General features: G+C 39.4%; 1 protein-coding gene across 4 annotated transcripts in view; it reads right to left on the bottom strand.

Annotated features, from left to right (window-relative positions):
- PARD3B (par-3 family cell polarity regulator beta) overlaps positions 1-18,516 on the bottom strand; it is a 1,797,179-nt gene that overhangs the window by 1,476,378 nt on the left and 302,285 nt on the right. The window lies entirely within an intron of this gene.

Genomic DNA, 18,516 nt, shown 5'->3' with positions numbered 1-18,516 from the left:
GTGTTTCGGGCAATATTATCTGCTCATATTCAGCCAAATGCTTCAGAACTCATTGGACGCCGCTTCACAGTGCAGATGGACAATGACCCAAAGCATACTGCAAAAGCATCCAAAGAGTTTTTTAAGGGAAAGAAGTGGAATGTTATGCAATGGCCAAGTCAATCACCTGACCTGAATCCGATTGAGCGTGCATTTCACTTGCTGAAGACAAAACTGAAGGGAAAATGCCCCAAGAACAAGCAGGAACTGAAGACAGTTGCAGTAGAGGCCTGGCAGAGCATCACCAGGGATGAAACCCAGCGTCTGGTGATGTCTATGCGTTCCACACTTCAGGCTGTAATTGACTGCAAAGGATTTGCAACCAAGTATTAAAAAGTGAAAGTTTGATTTATGATTATTATTCTGTCCCATTACTTTTGGTCCCTTAAGAAGTGGGAGGCACATATGCAAACTGTTGTAATTCCTACACCGTTCACCTGATTTGGATGTAAATACCCTCAAATTAAAGCTGACAGTCTGCAGTTAAAGCACATCTTGTTCATTTCATTTCAAATCCATTGTGGTGGTGTATAGAGCCAAAAATGTTAGAATTGTGTTGATGTCCCAATATTTATGGACCTGACTGTATCTATTGATCATTCTCGTTGACCTCCAAAGTCATTGGGATTGCACGCAAATGAGAGGAAGGAGAAAAAGAGTGAGCAGGAGTATCGTCAGTTTAAAAATTATGTTCCCTAACAATATCTATTTATACTTTATTAATACTAGGCAAATATTTGTGTTTTCAGATATTTGTTAACATTACAATTGACCATTTGGGGACAGTATAATATCAGTTAGGTGAGAATGAGCTACAATGCAGCAAATTAAGCCTTTAAAAGTTTGACAAATTGTGGGAAATGAAAAACAACACTTGATGGTTTAAAGCCTCTCTCAAACATGGTTCCTTTTGAGGTTTTCAGGGGTTCCTTCCAATGAACAATGGTAGATGGATCTCTTACCTACCTTAATCTCTTACCTAAGGAGTCACTTCTGCATTGACCACTAATGATGGGGGCACCACAATTTTCATTACATGTGTTACTTTTCTGTTGTTATTATTCATTTCAAGATTGTTAAAAAATATTTTTTTTGGTATTCTGCAGGTGGATATTAAAAAATGAAAAATAACCTGGATGTAAAATTCTGTAGGTACATCATAGTCTTTTATAAGAAACTTTCTATACCCTACTGATCATGCTAATATACTGTGAGCTGTAAGTATTATAACTTTGAGATAGGGGTTCCATAAAACCTGAAAATTATTTCAAGAATTCCTTCAAGATAAAAGGCTGACAACATTTGATTCAAAGGGAAGCTGTCAGGGCAGAAAGGGAACGGCAATGCCGAAATATTTGGAAGATTCAAACTATTTGCTATTTGTTTCACTGACCTGAAACAAGCATTCAACCTGTAAAACCTTAGGACAATTTCAAATATTTACTCCAGTTCAATACTTGCCAAGTAATGAAGGAAGGAAAAGGACAGCAGCAGTGGCATCACCTATATTTATTTTTTGACCAGTAATTTTAAAGCAGTCCTATAACTTACATATTCTAGTACATGACAGAGCAAACACATAATAAATGGTACAAATCCATAATGGAACCTTCTAATTGGCAAATAGTGTTGCAATTTTATTTCAAATATCAACTTCCAGGTGTCAGTAATGGTGATTTTTTTTCCTCCTAATTCATTCAGTCCCATTTAAATCCCATACACTATGTCCAGCAGTGTCACAAATATTCATTGCAATACTGTTTACCTCCTAATACTACCAGGCATATCTGGTGGAACTGTCCTATAGATTTGACTTTCTGGCAGAAAATGGGCGCATGTACAGTATATATAAAATCAGGACTCTTTCTACTTTAAATGTAACAAACGGATACTGAACAGATATTAGCCACCCTGATAGATACACAAGAACTAATTGCCTGCATATGGTGCCCATAAAATAAGCTTGTGGATACTAATCCATGAAACATAAAATATATAAAACAGACTTAAAGTAAATAAACCCAAAGTCCAATAAAAGTCCAAAACCAAGAAGAATATACAAAATAAGTCCACAGTCTTGGTAAATAGATACACACTGATTCAGATGATTGATGATGAATCCCAAAAACTCTTCATATATATATTCATTGCTGTGGCACTGTAGTGTTTGCATGTTGCACGTGTGGCACCTTTTTGAGACCTAAGATAATACACTATGTCTAGGTTTTTTTTCTTTTTGAGGTATATCGAGAGTTTTTGGGATTCATAATCGATCATCTGAATCAGTGTGTATCTATTTACCAAGACCGTGGACTTATTTTGTATATTCTTCTTGGTTTTGGACTTTGGGTTTATTTACTTTAAGTCTGTTTTATATATTTTATGTTGGTACTTCAGGGGAAGGATTGTGAAACGACTTAATTGGGTTTTGTATTATGGTGGGTGTGTGCTGTCTCATAGTTATTTTGTTAATCCATGAAACAAGCTTTCAGATACTAATACATGGAAGCTAAGAATTATTTTACAAGTTATATGAATCACAATGAAGATAGCTAACTAGCTCTGTTCTCCTAAAGGGTTAATAATTTACCCCCAGCAATACACACACACACACACACACACACCGCTTATTGTTATATCAAAATGTTAATAAAATAAAGGCTGATAAAACAAAATTGACCCATAGACATAAGAAGGTCATTGTATAGAGTTGAGAGTTACTCCTCGCAGGTCATTCCAAGGTGGGTATGTGAACAACCACATTTGCATATTTTTTTGCCTAGTTACTACCATGTCCAAAGAAAAGACCTAGGCTGCATCATCTCCTTTTTCATAGGCATTAACAGATACAATAATGAAATGTGAGCAAAACAAACTTCATGTTGCCATGCATACTAAATAAATAATTAATGATTCATTAAGTCATTGGACACCGCTGATCACGTGGTAAAAGGCCGCTGTGATTGGCCTTTTACCACATCACGTGATCAGCTGTGTCCGTAGGACACAGCGATCACGGAGATCGCCGGGTGCGCGCCCCAGGAGCGCGTTCTGGGAGGACGTCATATGACGTCCACTCAGAACTGGACGGCCGCAGTGTAGCCGTCATTCGGCTATCTGCGGTCGGCAGCTAGTTAAATAACATTCTTGAACTGATTTTGACCACTCTATAACATGATGGTCAAATCCGGTAAGCCTTCTTTGAGCATGGAGTGGGGTGACACGTGTTTCACACGGATAACATTTGGTCATTTGGTCATCTTGCAATTGAAGATTCACGTTTGCACCCTTGGTATACTTAATTTTTTGGAATTGGGACTCACTTTTAGTTTATTAATCTTCATATTTCCACATTGCATTGGAAATAATTTCACATCTAGCTTTACAGATGAACAGCTAGGATTGCACTATTATTGTTTTATTTTTTTTAGCGCTACACTTTTATATGTATGTTTTGCAAATTATTTGTATCAGAATTTAGTGTTGGCAGCTTAGGATTTATTTGAACCAGCGCAGATTCTTATAGTTTTTTTCACAGAATCAGTATTTGTCAAGTATAACTTGTGTCATTTGCACATTAAAGAGAAAAGGGGTACACAACATGCATTTCACACATACACTAGTTGGTTTCAGATGCTTAACACAAAAAAAAAAAAAAAGCTGTGTGGAAACAGCCTTAGCTATGTGCAACATTGGTGGTCTCACGAGGTGTCATTCAGCCATTTATCTATAGCTTTCTGGTAGATACTGTACCTTACAGTATGTTTTTTTTTTTCTATTTTTTTCTTTAAATTTTATTACAGATTTTCTTTTTGTATGATTTTATTTTATACCACACTATGATCGGAGTAACAATCTTACCATAGTAACAATGTATTGCTCTGAGGAAGTGATCAGTATTTTATTTTTTTTTTTAAACATTATGATTGCTTATAGCAATGAATTTCATTGTTATAAGCAAGCATTTTACTGAATTAAATTGATTCATTCAGTTAATTTTGTTGTGATTAGCTGTGATTGGCCACAGCTAATCACATGGCACAGATGGGCTGTGATTGGCCCAGTCTGTACCATGTGATCACTGTGACCAATCACAGCTAGCAACACAATTGTATACAATGCATGGCAATAAAGAAAGCCATCCATTGTTTACAACTGTCATGTGACTTTCTGTGAGTAGGCCAGGCAGGAACCGGTTAATTATATCTACATAAAACTGAACCCAACATATAAGTATTAGGCCCCTTTCAGATGGGGTGGACCTGTCAGCGGATCCGCTTGCTCAGTGGGGGATCTCTCTGCTGAGCAAGTGGATGACAGGCCTGTGTCCGCTCATGTCACTGACACCCGCAGCTCCATAGAGGGCTATGGATGGTCCGATCGGATCTGCCTGAAAAACTGACACGCAAACCCATTCAGACCATCAGTGTGAAAGGGGCCTTAGGAAAAGAGCAGTTTTATCATCTCATAAAATGTTGTCTTGCCCAATTCAACGTATCCCCATAACTTCAACTGTACAGCCTGCACTATACATAATTTATCATAGACACATGAACATTTCGATGAACTGATGGAACTGCTAAATATAGAATGTTCACGGACATGAAACCTCTAATAGTTTGGTCAAGGGCCAAACAGCTACAGCTGTTGACCACTTTCAGAGACATAAAAAAAAAATTGTTTTTACTGAGGAAAGACCTCACCTAGAGTGATATGCTCATTACTGGCACATTAATAAGTCTGTGCCTATCCATGAATTATTTAGAGGAGCTGTCTGCTATTCTGTATATATCTCCAACCCAGTCTTAAATGTCTCATCTAAAAGAGAAGAATACACTTTTGCACAGGACTCACTTTCATCCTGGCAATAGGTGGGATGATTATTTGCTCTCTATTAGGAATTGACAAACTTGTATATTAACTTCATTTTATCTACTGGAAATATCACAACGAAACTGGCAGACTCTGGATAAACTAACTTTCCAGCAAGACTGAAGATCATTCTTGCCAGATGTACAAAAGTGAACAACTGCAGAGACTGAATTTACAGAATGTTTTCTGTCTTTTTGTATATATAATAAAAATCCCAGAGGTTATCAAATACCGCCAAAAGAAAGCTTTATTTGTGTGAAAACATTATATAAATGTAATTTGGGTCCAGTGTTGCATGACTGCATAATTACCAGACAAAGCAGCGCAGAGCTAAATAGCAAAAAATAGCTTGGTCATGAAGAGGGTAAAACCTTCTGGAGCCCAAGTGGTTAAATTTTGTTTAGACAATTTAATGGCAATACCAGTAAAGGACAACTTCATTTTCAGGGCCATTTATACCAGTGAGCTGATTGGCACTTCACCGCAGAGTTGTGTGAGAATGCACTACTATGCATTGTGCTGTGCTGCATGCACAATTTTTGGTCCATTGCATTGTGTCAGGCAACATATTCAAAATAAATGGGCTGCCTTTACGCAATGTGTTTTAGCATGCATGTGTTAAACACACTGCAGAAGACCAGGCTAGCATGAATGAGAGTTGTGTAAAGTTGTGAAGTGGTGTGAAAGTAAATGGCTGTAAAGTTTTACTTTCATTTTGTGGTATGCTATCAGCAAGCAATACCTAATTATAATCTTTTACCAGTACTATAAAACACCGAAAATGAGAAAACGAGATCACTGGAAGTTTTGTGTCAAGCCATACATGCATGTGGTCTTATCTGATTCTACTTTTCAACCCTGTAGGACAGAGTACAATATGATTATAATAGCTAATTGCCCAGATAAGGAGGTCAAAAGGGCCCATGGATAGAAATTCTTTATATCTATGCCAAAGTTATACAATATGGGGCTGCAGGAAATGAAGCTGAATGAAAATCCGATGACTGTAATGTGACAGTTTTAATAACAGTAAATGATCTCTAGACCTGCACTAATATGTTTAGATGCTAACATTTGTACAAAAGATGCCTGGTATTACAAACCATTACACGCGTTAGAAAAAGGGAGTTCAAAGGGAAGAAAACCAGGCGTTTGGGCTGGCATAACTGACTGGTCATACTGTTTGCCTAGAATTGGGTGAACATCCATGGATGCATCCTTAAACCAAGCCAAACAAGAATACTTAAGTTTTGAATTACCCAGTGTGTCCTCCATTGTTTGTTATATTTTTCTTTAGAAGTACAACAATGCAATGTAAATGTACGGAATATTTTGTAAAATTACACATCAATCTTTAAAGCATAACTAAATACACCAAGTTAACTTCAACAAAATGTTAGCCCACCTTGAAAGTCTTGCACACTTATCCCCCCCCCCCCCCCCGAAAATATAAGGGTAAAATAACACAGCATATGGCCACTTAATCATCCATCCTGGCTGGCATCAAGGAGATGCCAAAGATGCATCTATACTGTGCCAGGATAACATCATTTTCCTACTTTGGCAGCTGAACTTCCCCTTGCTCTAGATTTACAGCTCACCTCACTGCTGAATTTAATGTAATTTTGTAGTCAATCTTGAAAATTATATTTATAGGTAATATATTTTACAGTTATATATGCTGGGGAAACAAATTATTTAGAAAATATGTGGCTGGGTTTAGTTCATCTTTTAGGTTGAATTTTAGGTATGGCTTTTTTTACACAGTTACATTTGTCCAGCTTGGTCCATTGTAGGCATGCATGTGCCATACCTGGCCAATCCCTGTGGGTGCTGGAAATCATTGTCATAGGCACCGCTACTGCAGTGTTTGCTGCTAGCCTCTGGGTCCTATGCTGATCTGCTGCCCTGCTGCATAGTAAAACTCAGCAGGTCACTCGCTTGGCATCTTTTTGTGTTCACTATGCAGTAGTGAAGCCACTTGGCACTGGACCCCAAAGCTAGTAGCAATTACTCTAAGAATGGTGCCTACTACGGTGTTTCCCAGCTTCCACAGGGATTGGCCAGGTATGACACATGCAAAATTGCAAGCTGGGAAATCTTTCCCAGTTACCCCACACTTCATTTCCAAATGGGAAGAGGAGCTTGGTGATACACCAGATGATTTACAGTGGGATAAAATGATGACATTTACGTACAAAGGTTTGATGTCGACAAGGGTGCAAGAACAAAATTATAAAATTCTGTCTAGGTTGTATTGCTGCCCTGCAGTGCTACATCCCATAGACTGCTCTATACCAAGTAACTGTTGGAGGTTCCTGGGGGCTCTGGTTACGATGACCCATATCTTGGGTAACTGCCCACTAATTGTTCCCTTCTGGGATAAAATCCAGCGTTTATACCAAAAGCTTCTGGATTATACCATTCCTTATGTCCCTCAAGTTACTGTACTTTCTATGATCCCTGGTTCTTTTATGCAAATCAAGAAATAATTATTACACCATTTCCTCATCTTGCTAAAACCATCAACATTGGTGTAAACCACATACCCCTCCTGTGGCTGAGTGGGTTTGTGAAATGGATTCTATATGCCATATGGAACAAATGGTCTCTTGGGAAAATGGTACCTCAGAGGCTTATGATTTTTCATTTTTTCTTTGAGTTGTTATCCCAGTCCACATTGGGCCTCCTTATTCTGTTGTCTGGTGATGCTATAAAGTAGTGTCTGTACCCATCCAGTTTTAATTTTTCTTTTATCTCTCCTCTTTCACATCCCCATCATTTTTTTCCTCCTTTTTCTTTTCTTTCTTTCTCCCTCTTTTACACCTAGCTGCACCCTCTCCTTCTATGTCTGCACAGTCCCTGGTAGAGGGGGTAATGGGACTGCAATGTCTTCTGTATTGGAGGGTGCCCTAATCTTAGCATTTTTTGTTAACAAGTACATGCAATATCACTGGAATAATTATTCCTCTATCTTTCTCCATATACCTGTGTACAGGTCACAATGTGATTTATATTGTATATTTGTTCTATATGTTTTTAAACATCCGGATAGGTCATACATGTCTATCTTGACTGGTTGAGTTTACGTGTTGTGTTTCTGCACATAAAAATAACAATAAAAGATAGATGAAACATAATTATAAACTGGACCAACATATTCATGCTAAAAAAAAGCTGTACCTAAACTTCACTTTAAATAAAACTTCAAGCACCCCCCAAAAGCAGGAAGAGTGAAAGAAAAGGCAGCAACATGTGCAAAGATCCTGCCTGAGACTGGCAGTGTGTACTTTTTGTCTGAGCAAAAAAACAAAACACAGAAGTACCATAGTTTTAAATGATGAGTCTGGGATTTAATATTGGATACTCATTTTGATATTGTTTGCTATGTATTATATTTTTTTTGGGGGGGGATGGAAGAGTTTATCATTTGCTTGTCACGTTTGCTAGTCACTCTTTGAACAATGTCCTTATTGCTACAGTGAAGTTAAAATCAAAACACTGTTTGTTAACACTGCCCGTAAAACACAGCACACTATTGGTATATATGGGCCCAATAAAAAAAATTGATGCAGATAGATCAAATGTCAACAATTTTTACTCTTAAAAAAGATCTGTAACTCACCAAATGACTATATACTCAGCCATCACTTGATCTTGCTATTGGTGTTCCATATGATCACTACTTTTTTTCCCACATATGATCACTATATGTATTTCAAAAGGCAATAATATTTTAAAAATGGTATTTAACCTTTAAAACAATCAGAAATATTTTCTAATAATCATATATTAATGAAAGCCTAGCTGCTAATAGGTACTGTTCTTTGTACATCATAATTGCTCTTTGCACTCCCACAGTGAATAAGTGTATGAGAGTGCCAAGTGGCTGAGTGTTTCAGATCTGACCACACAGCAGCCTGTATGACGCCAAGAAAGAATGATAGTTTTAACTAGATTAGTGTGTTTCCAAAATGTATGCTGAACTAACTACTTACGAATTTCAAATACTAATCTAGAGACATATCATCCAAACATTTTACCAGTGGTCAGCCAGCAGAGCAATATAAACAGCAGTGTCACTGGTATTTCTACAATTAGCAAAACAAAATGTGGATTTTTATAAAACTTATTAAAGATTTTTGAATAGAAAACCACTGACAAAATTAATATTTATCCCTCATTCTCTAAAACTAACCACTAAAGTAAGCCTTTAACACTAAACCAGCAGAACTAAACAATCTAAATCAACATTAAAATGATTGTACATCTATCTATTTATTTACTTATTATTAAATAACAAACATGTTATACTTACCTGCTCTGTGCAATAGTTTTCCCTAGGTGGGCCCCAAACCAGGAACCTGCTGTTCTGGGGTTCCCTGCCGGCATTCTCTGCTCCTCCTCTTCTTTGTCAGCCCCCCTAGTAAGTCGCTTGCTAAGGGGATGGACGTGTGGGCTTGATCCCAAGCCAGACTGCGTACAACTAATGACATACACAGCAGGGCTCAGCCCTGCCCCCCCCCCACTCCCTCCTCACAGTAATTGATTGAGAGCAGCAGGAGTCAATTGTTTCCACTGCTACCTCCATGTTCTGTGAGGAGAGAGAGAGCAGGGATGCTTCTGTTGGACACAGCGCTGGTTCGAGACCTGGCTTTTTTTTTTTTTTTTTTTTTTTTAAGGGGGGCTGGTAGTGAGCGGACCATGGAAAGTTTTTACCATAATGCAGAGAATGCATTAAGGTAAAATAACTTAAGCCTTTCCATCCACTTTAACTATTTTTAATCCTTATGCTGCTAGCATTAGTGAATAGCTAAGAAGATATACTGTATTTACTTTTTGTTTTACACATTTATTATACATCTCAGGAGTCTTCCTGGGCATTTTTTCTTTACTCTATAGAGGGGAGGAGGGGCTTTCACATCTAAGAGCATCCCTCCACCCCCTCCCCTGCCTACATGCTTGAGCGAAGGGCAGATGGATTACAGAAGTAAATGTTACTTGAATCATCTGCCCTTTGCCCTTCAAGATGGCCACTGCTAGAAATTCTAAGGGGTGTTTTTCAAAATGATTACTCAACAAAATAAAACATGGAGACATGGATGAATAGGTGAGCTTGCTTTGAATATTAAAAAAGAAACTAATTTCATGAAAATAATACTTGGTGACCCTGCCATGAAGGCCCTTGAGTAAGCACTCCCTTTTATAGGGTGATTCTCTCCCAAATGTTTGACAGGGTGTGTGGTTACCCTGTCACATACCAATGGAGACTACAAGCAGCGGTGCCAACACACATGATATGTTCATCTTGTATCTGTCAGGAGCTCTGTCCTAAGAAGTGATGTGCAGCAGTTTCTAGAGTATATGCATGTGAACAGGAAGTGGCTGCAAGCCTTCTTCATGAGATCAATAGCAATGTGATGCAAGAACAATGAAAAAAATAAATGACAAGTATTTTATAAAACAAAAACAGCTATTTAGGGTACACAGTGCTTTACCAAACTAAACGGCATTCATTACCCCCCTATTTACCCCCCTAATCAAAACACTAACCTAAAAGTAGCCCTTAAACTAGTACTTTCCTTTGCTTAAAGATTATAATGCCATGATACGGACTACTGAGCATTACTGACTGAGGCTGGGTTCACACTGACGCGATGTGGAATTCGCAGAGTTTTCTGTGCAAATTTTGCACAGCATCAGAATCACACCTTGTTCATGCGAGCCGATGCAGGTGTGTATGTTAAGATAACAACACCTGAAATCAGTCCGCAAAACGTGGTGCGATGTGCAGAATCAGATCGCAGAGGTGTCCTGCACCTTTTTGGTGCGGGTGCAGTGAAATTTGAGCCACACATAATGTATGGCTCCAAGCACCGCACACAAATCGCATGTGATTTGCACAGGAATGCAGTGCAAATCATGCGTGATATACCGCACCTCATATATGTGAGCCCACACTGAATATCTTAATTTGCAAAGGTTTACCCAAACTCCTAAGCACAGACTGGAAAAAACTTTAACAGGCTACTGAGCACAACAAGCAGAAGTTTCCATGCTAATTAATATTAAGGGTTACTATTTACTACCGTGTTTCTCAACCTTTTTCCAATCAGGGCGCCCTTGTAAAGTATTTCCAGTCTCGAGGCACCCCAGTCTAAGGCTTGGTCTTGTTACTGTGTGTCGTGGAGTGTGTCCAGACAAATGCTCTGCTCTTTAGCAGATGCACAGGGGTGCCATTTATTTTTAATGGTACCCCATACATTACCAAACACAGGGTGTTTTTGGTGCAGTGAAATTCCTAAAAAAGGGTTGGGGACTTTTTTCCCTGCATTTCTGCGGGTAGGCATCCCTGGGCAATGCATGCACTGTCCTACACACAGCATGCAGCTGCATAGATGAGAACCAAGGGCTTGTTCACAAGTGAGTTTGGAGGGCTGTAAAACCACACAGTTGATCTGTTTTTACCACCCCTAACTGCTTCACCTTTAGCTAAAGAGGCAGTAGCAAGGAGTGTACACATGCAGTGGCTATGGCTGGAAGTGTACCCCTGAAAGTGCACCGCAACCACCCCGCAATTGTGCATTGCACTTGATTGTGGTGATGCTGCATTTAGGGGTTAAAACAGGTGATGAGGAGGCAACATATTGCCACTTCACCGCCTGCCAAATTCCTGTGAAAAGGGATCTGAGCAGTCCTTGCTGATATTACCAACAAGCCCCAAACAACAGTTCTGATTAGTATGGGAAAAGGGGTCAAAATTAAAAAGAACATACATAAGTACATGTAAACTCTGCGTCACAAAACATTGAACTGCGAACCATGAGTTCACAGATCAGTAGTAAGTAGCAATTATATAAAAAAAATAACACTTACATAACACTTGTTGACAATTAAGGCACTTTCACATTGACTCACTGCAGTCTGGCCAGAATGCAGGTGTAGCGCAGGGTACCCATGGTTTTCATGCGCGTAACCTGCAATTTCCCATAGACTTCTATTATGTCCTGTTTTTTGATGCCTTTTCTGAAAGTGCACCAAAAATGCAGGACATAATAGAAGCCTAGGGAAAACCACGGGTACCCTGCCCTACACCCACACTGTGGCAAAACTTCAGCAGGGCAATGTACAAGCAGAATACAAAATAAAAAGAAGCACAGCACTATAGTAGTTACAGACCCATCAATACCACATGCAGTATGCATAAAATCACATGAAACAACATAAAGTAATGAAAACCACATATCTATATATCTATATCTATTACATGAAATAATATCAATCACCATGCCTACAACTGAACCAATCATTGTAAAAATGACTACAATCACAAACATTGTTGTACCTCACAGGAGCTCATACGCAGCCTGCTGAACAGCCTCCTCCCTGTCTCTTTTTCCACCTCTCCTCACACACCTGCATGTGTGTGCCCTACTACACTGACAGAAGAGCGCCAACCAGCAGATACCAGGGACTGCTAGAGCACATCCCAGAAAGTTGTGCGGACGCCCAACTGGCCGGCCCTTAGCAACCGATGAAGTCAGTGGTTGGCAGGATGTGGTCAGAATGCCCATACAGCTTTCTAAGTGCCTGTGGCAGCAAGATGTAAGTTTGAGACAGCGGACCGGCACCTCTGTAATCAAGAAAGACTTAACCAGTGGTAAGAAGAATGTTTCACTAGATGCTTGCTGTAGTTGAGGAATGTTTTGGTCATATTGCTGTGGCCCCCCTGGGGACTCTTTGCAGCTTCCTGGATGAAAAACGCTTGCTTAGTAAACCACTTACAAATCTGAACAATTCAAGATGAGTGTATGATGAAAAAAATCCAAATCCAATAAGCTATCTTCAATGAAACTGCATGCCAAAACAATAAACAGATATAGGTAGCTGAAGTTATATGCAAATCTTTAATCTCCTTGTAAAAATAAAGTTGAAATAAGTGACCACACCTTTTACAGCCTCTTAAACTTTCATATCATTTAGGGAACCAACTAGAATGAAAAATGTGATATGCCACCTCCTACACCTAACATGTTCTGTCACACTGACTTCATTATGGTGGATGGCTTGGGGAAGAAGAAACCCTAATCAACTGTAAACAAATGGTGGATCAAGCACTTCCCCATTTTTTTTTTCTTGGATGTTTAAGGTCTTTATACAGATTAATTTAAAGGCTTCTTTGATTATACTTCTGTAATTATGTTGCTTAACCACATCGCAAAGAGTGTACATGAAATGGCCACCAGGTTCACAAGGAGGGGGAGCGTGGAGTCAAACCTGTTTTTTAAATGAACATTTTAAATTTGCATATAGCCTAATGAAGAATTCCAGGTTTGGTGCAGTATATGCATAGTTTACATTGGTTGAAGCTGGACCAATGTAACTATATAAAAATATCCAATCCTGGAATTCTTCCATAAGTTGTCTATATCTGTGAATGTACAATTTAAAAACCACTGGATGTAACCAAAGAAAGAAGTATAAATATTTGCCTAGAGCACTAGGCTTCAAGTTCCTGCATTTTATATCAAGGAAGTATACCACTCAACTTACTGCCACTTCGTATTCTTGCAGTTATTAGGTGTAAGATGGTTGTAGCTGCAGGTTTGTTTTCGTTTTCACTAACCTATGGACCAGAAAAGGGGGTAGATATCCTTTTGCTTGCCCTTGCATTACCTGTTATGTTTACAAACCTCCTAGAGCTATGAATGTGTTTAGAACTGGAGAATTGACATACTCTTTCTGAAATGAAGCAGGCTGACCATCTCTTCTGAAAAAATTAAGCTTTCCCTCCCTGAACACCCATCTCCCATGGCATTTACATTGAGCTTAACGTGAGAATTTGTTAAAAAAGGTGCTGACTTGAGAATCCAATACCTATTCAGTGCAAATCAGGCTGTCACATCACACACTTATCAATTAATCTGTAATCGTTTTGTGAGTATTCGTGAACTTTCTTGCTTGCAGTATCAGAAAGCCAACTGAAACATTTGAGAAAGATTTAGCACTCTAAAATGAAGCTAAACCCATGAATGTATATTGTAACTCTTTCCTAAAACAGGCATGTATCGAATAATAACGGTCACAGTTGCTTGTACTCTCAACCAAACTGCCAAGGCATCAAATGGCTGCTGTTATAACTGATCACATGCGAAGCACCATGGAAACTGCAGATCAAACAGAGGCTAAGATGGCAGCTTCCTTGGCTGTAAAAGATAGGAGGGTTTAGTTCCACTTTAAGTGGTTTTAATGACAGTTTTTTCTTAAAGTGTATCTATCCCATAATCACATTCACATTGGGGTTGATTTGCTAAAGGCAAATAGGCGGTGTATTGCGAGTGCACTGAAAGTGCAGTTGCTCTAGATCTGAGGGGAACATGCACTGCATTTTTGCTTGCATGGGTGAAAGAAATCAGCAGAGCTTTGCCTCATTTCAGAGCTTCCCCTTGGATATAAAGCAAGTGCACCTGCAGTGCACAGTATATTTACCTTTAGTAAATCAAACCCTTTATATTTCAATTATTTATAGCCTACTCCTGTTAATTTAGAAGATATTGAAGTTTGAAAACTTACCTTCTGAAGAATCCCACACATGTACTACCTTGAATTCTGTGACACGCATTCACTATGCCCTGTGAGTAGGCACAGATGTGTCACACACTTCAGAGAGCCTGCCCTCTGAAATTCAGAGGCACTTAGAGGAGGAGTTTCAGGAGGTGGAGTTTCAGGAGGTGGAGTCAGTACAGGAATCACTGCTTGCAAGCAGCGAGGTACCATGAGATAGATATGAGATTGAAAGTAAACAGCAGAAGAGAAACTTCAAAGCATGCAGGAAATGCAGGAAGCTGTGGAAAACAATGGCCAGCAGACAGGCAGCACTTGCGATTCGACACGAGATTTACAAGTAAGCATGTCTTAGATTTTAAAAAATAACTATTGTATGTACTGTTATTACAATGCTGATTTTACAAAATGAATGTGTACAGTATGCTGTGATCTCAGAACACCTATAAAACACAAATACCCCTAAAGGTGCATGCACGCTGGCATAAAAATGAAAACTGCTCCTGGAGGAGTTCAACATTTTGCCTGTACAGGGAACTAATGTTATCTGCTCTTAAGGCATGTTAATATTGGCACAATACTACTTTGCTAAAATATCACAGCTTTATTCATACGTTTCCATCTATTTTGTTACAAACATGTCTCATAAACTTTGTCACTGTTCCTGTTTTGCATGGGCTCCTCTGTAACAAAATAGATGTTTAGCAAATTTTGTGAAAGTGGACCTAGCTTTAATTACACTATTTTCTCATGGTAAAGGCATGCCTACTAAGCAACCTGTAAGTGTAACGATTAGTGTCAATTCACATCTGTCCATTTGGTGCGTTGCAGTAATGTAAAAGATGTGTCTCTTGATTCTTTTGATCTGTTCTGATGCATTTATATCCCATTCAAATGAATGTGCTGCCTTAGGCTAGGTTCACACCTATGCAGCTTGCGTTTGATCCCTTTCTGCAGTGCTTTTTGTGGTGCATTTTTACACGTGTTTTTTATGCTTTTTTTCCCCAACTTGTTGCTGGACAGATTAAAACACATCAAAAACGCACTACATGCATTTCTGCAGCTTTTCTATTGAAGTCTATTGAACCAAAACACAACGTTTTGCGTTTAAAAAAGTCCCTGGCCCTTTCCAAAAAATGCACTGGGTGTAAACACGGAGATGTGAACGTGTTCCATAGGAAAGCATGTTAAATGGACTGTAGTGCGTTTCTGCGCAACGCAATGCAAAATGCTTATGTGTGAAACTAGACAAAGTGGCTGTAAACCTTTACACATGCCCATTGAAGTGTCTGGCCTCAGGTGATACATAGAGATGAAACACATCCTCCTACATAAGTAGTACTTTTTACCTGCAGTCTTCTCTTTACATCCATTAAAAGACCAGAATTTATGCAGCTTGTCTGAGCTGTCAGGAAAAAGGGGTCAAAGAGCTGAAATTACACACTGCACAGCTCAGTGAAGAGAGCTGTGAGAGCAGATTGGAGGGAAAGGACACACCTCCTTCACACAGCACACAGGAGCAAAGATGAGGCTGTCAGTCTGCTGGAGATCCCTCCCTTGTCACCTTTTTTCTCTTGGTGTCAGATAGAGTCACACTATAGTACACACTATAGAAGGATATGTTTTGTTCATATTTCATGTCTGAAATTTACAACCACTTTACTGCAACAGGTTACTGTGTGACACAATGCATGTTAACACACACGCATTATGCAATGCACCAGAGGAAACAAGTCTGAACGGGCCCTTAAATGTATTCAATTCTCTCACAGAGATCCAAAAAAAAAAATCATCTGAAAATGTCTTCATCTTTGCTCTGTCATCAAATTCTACTTCCTTGACAGAGGTACTGGCTTAGATATAACACAATCACAATGGTGCTGGGGCTCACCTGCCTTGTGGGCTGCAGTACCAGTGCTGGCCAGCGGGTGCTCTCAGCAGCCAGAATCTCACTCCTGCAGTCAAGCCATCACCTGAGGCTGATTGCAGGAGGTGTATTTAAGCAGAAGCAGGTCTGCAATCAGTGCCTTGGTGTTTGTTCCCATGAGCCCCTGTACCTGCATCCTGTTTGCTTCCTGCCTGATCTTGACTCTGCTAGAACTCTGCCTGCACCGACCCCGGCTATTCCTGACCACTCTCCTGCCTGCTCCTTTGTACCTTGTCTGCCCAATAGTTACCGATCTGGCCTGCCTGACTACGCTTGTGTTCCCGCACATATTGTGATCTGTTGGAGGTTTGATTTTTGCACTGTGTGTTTGGATGTACTGTATAGTCTTTCATAAATTATATTGTTTTACACCATACTTGAAGCCTACGTTTCCCTGTGTCAGTCCACACATCTCTGGTCATACCCGGATCCCTGACAATCATGTAATGCTGGAGCCTCTTCAGCTCTTGGCTGTCTGAAATGTCTGACACACCAGCCTCGTGCACTCTAGATTGGTTATAGTATTATTATTCACATTGCAGTTAAGATTTATATGCACTGTTTACTGCTGACTTTGCTGATTCATGAGTAAATCCCAGTCTAGTGGTACAGAACATAGTGATTATATTTTCTAGCGGATTGTGTCTGAATTTATCTTCTGCATGTTCATTTATGCTCAAACCATCATTTAATCTATCCCTTACCAATACATTGAGCTAATTTACCACTAAATGGTCTTGTGTCTATTTCCTGATACTAATACACAGTCGAGTTAAAGGTATTGAATCGTGTGCTCCTAAAAGTGCGTGCAGTGGCTTTCACCCAACCAGATGTGCCAGAGGGGTCAAGGCTGTTCTTGGAGTGGATACGCAGAACAGAGAACCCAAATTACCAAGAGGCTCCTTTGGAGGTAGCATTACACTTGTAAAGTGAGAGGTCCACTTTTAACTGCTTCTGCACTGCCCTATAGCAGGAAATACTGCTACAGGGTGGCACGGGTATTTCACGCCATTCAAGGCCTCGGCTGTCAATCACTGGGTCTCGGCCAGTGATTACTCGCCGGTACCCAGTGATCACCGAGTATCTCCGATGGGGGAGAGACCTGTTTATAAACAACACAGATCTCTCCCCTGTCAGCTCCTACACACTGCTTTGTATGGCTCTGCAGAGCCATACAAAGCAGTGTGCTTACAGTGAAGCACACACACAGCCCCCTTAGTGAAACAGTATACAGTTAACCCTTTCATCGCCCCAGATGTTAACCCCCTCCTGCCCTGTGGCATTAGTACAGTGTCAGTGCTTTGTATTAGCACCGATCACTGTATTGGTGTCACTGGGGATGTCAGTGACACCAAGTCAGTTACCCCCAGTGTCAGAATGCCTGCTGCAGTCCCGCTATCAGTTGCTGATCACTGCCATTACTAGTAAAGAAAAAAAAATTCCAGTATCTATACCACCATTTGAAAACATTAGAACTTTCACGTAAACCAATTAATTTACATGTATTAGGATTTTTTTTAGCAAAGACATATAGCAGAATATGTTTTAGCTAAATTTATGACGAAATTTGATTTTAAAATTTTTTTTACTGGACATGTTTAATAGCAAAAAGTCAAAAATATTGTTTTTGTTCTCAAATTGTTGGCCTTTTTTTGTTTATAGCGCAAAAAATAAAAAATGCACAGGTGATCAATTGCCACCAAAAGAAAGCTCTATTTGTGGGAAAAAAAAGAACGTACATTTCATTTGGGTGCCATGTTGCAGGACTGCGCAATTGTCCGTTAAAGTAACACAGCTCACTAACACAGTATCGCAAAAAAATGGCCTGATCAGGAAGGGGGGTAAATCCTCTGGAGGGCAAGTGGTTAAACTGTTAATTAGGATACCATATTTCATCAAAAATGTGGTGTTGCCAGTTGAATGCCAGAGCTATAGACTAAGAAAGCTGCATATTACTACATAAATGTAGGTTGATAACACTAAGATAGTTTGAGCAAAAGATCCTTTTTTTTCTAAGCAAAATAGTTCCTCCCTTACAGGTAAAAGTATTTAATATTCTTTCCATTTGTAGACAGGAACATACTATGTTTTTTTCAGCCTCAGCAATGTGCATT

This window comes from Staurois parvus, unplaced genomic scaffold (assembly GCF_062004578.1).
Source record: "Staurois parvus isolate SC_StPar_1 unplaced genomic scaffold, SC_StPar_1.0 ptg000011l, whole genome shotgun sequence".
NCBI classification, from domain to species: Eukaryota; Metazoa; Chordata; class Amphibia; order Anura; family Ranidae; genus Staurois; species Staurois parvus.
Note: the sequence above shows the minus strand (reverse complement) of the source record. Positions and strands in the feature narration are given on the sequence as shown.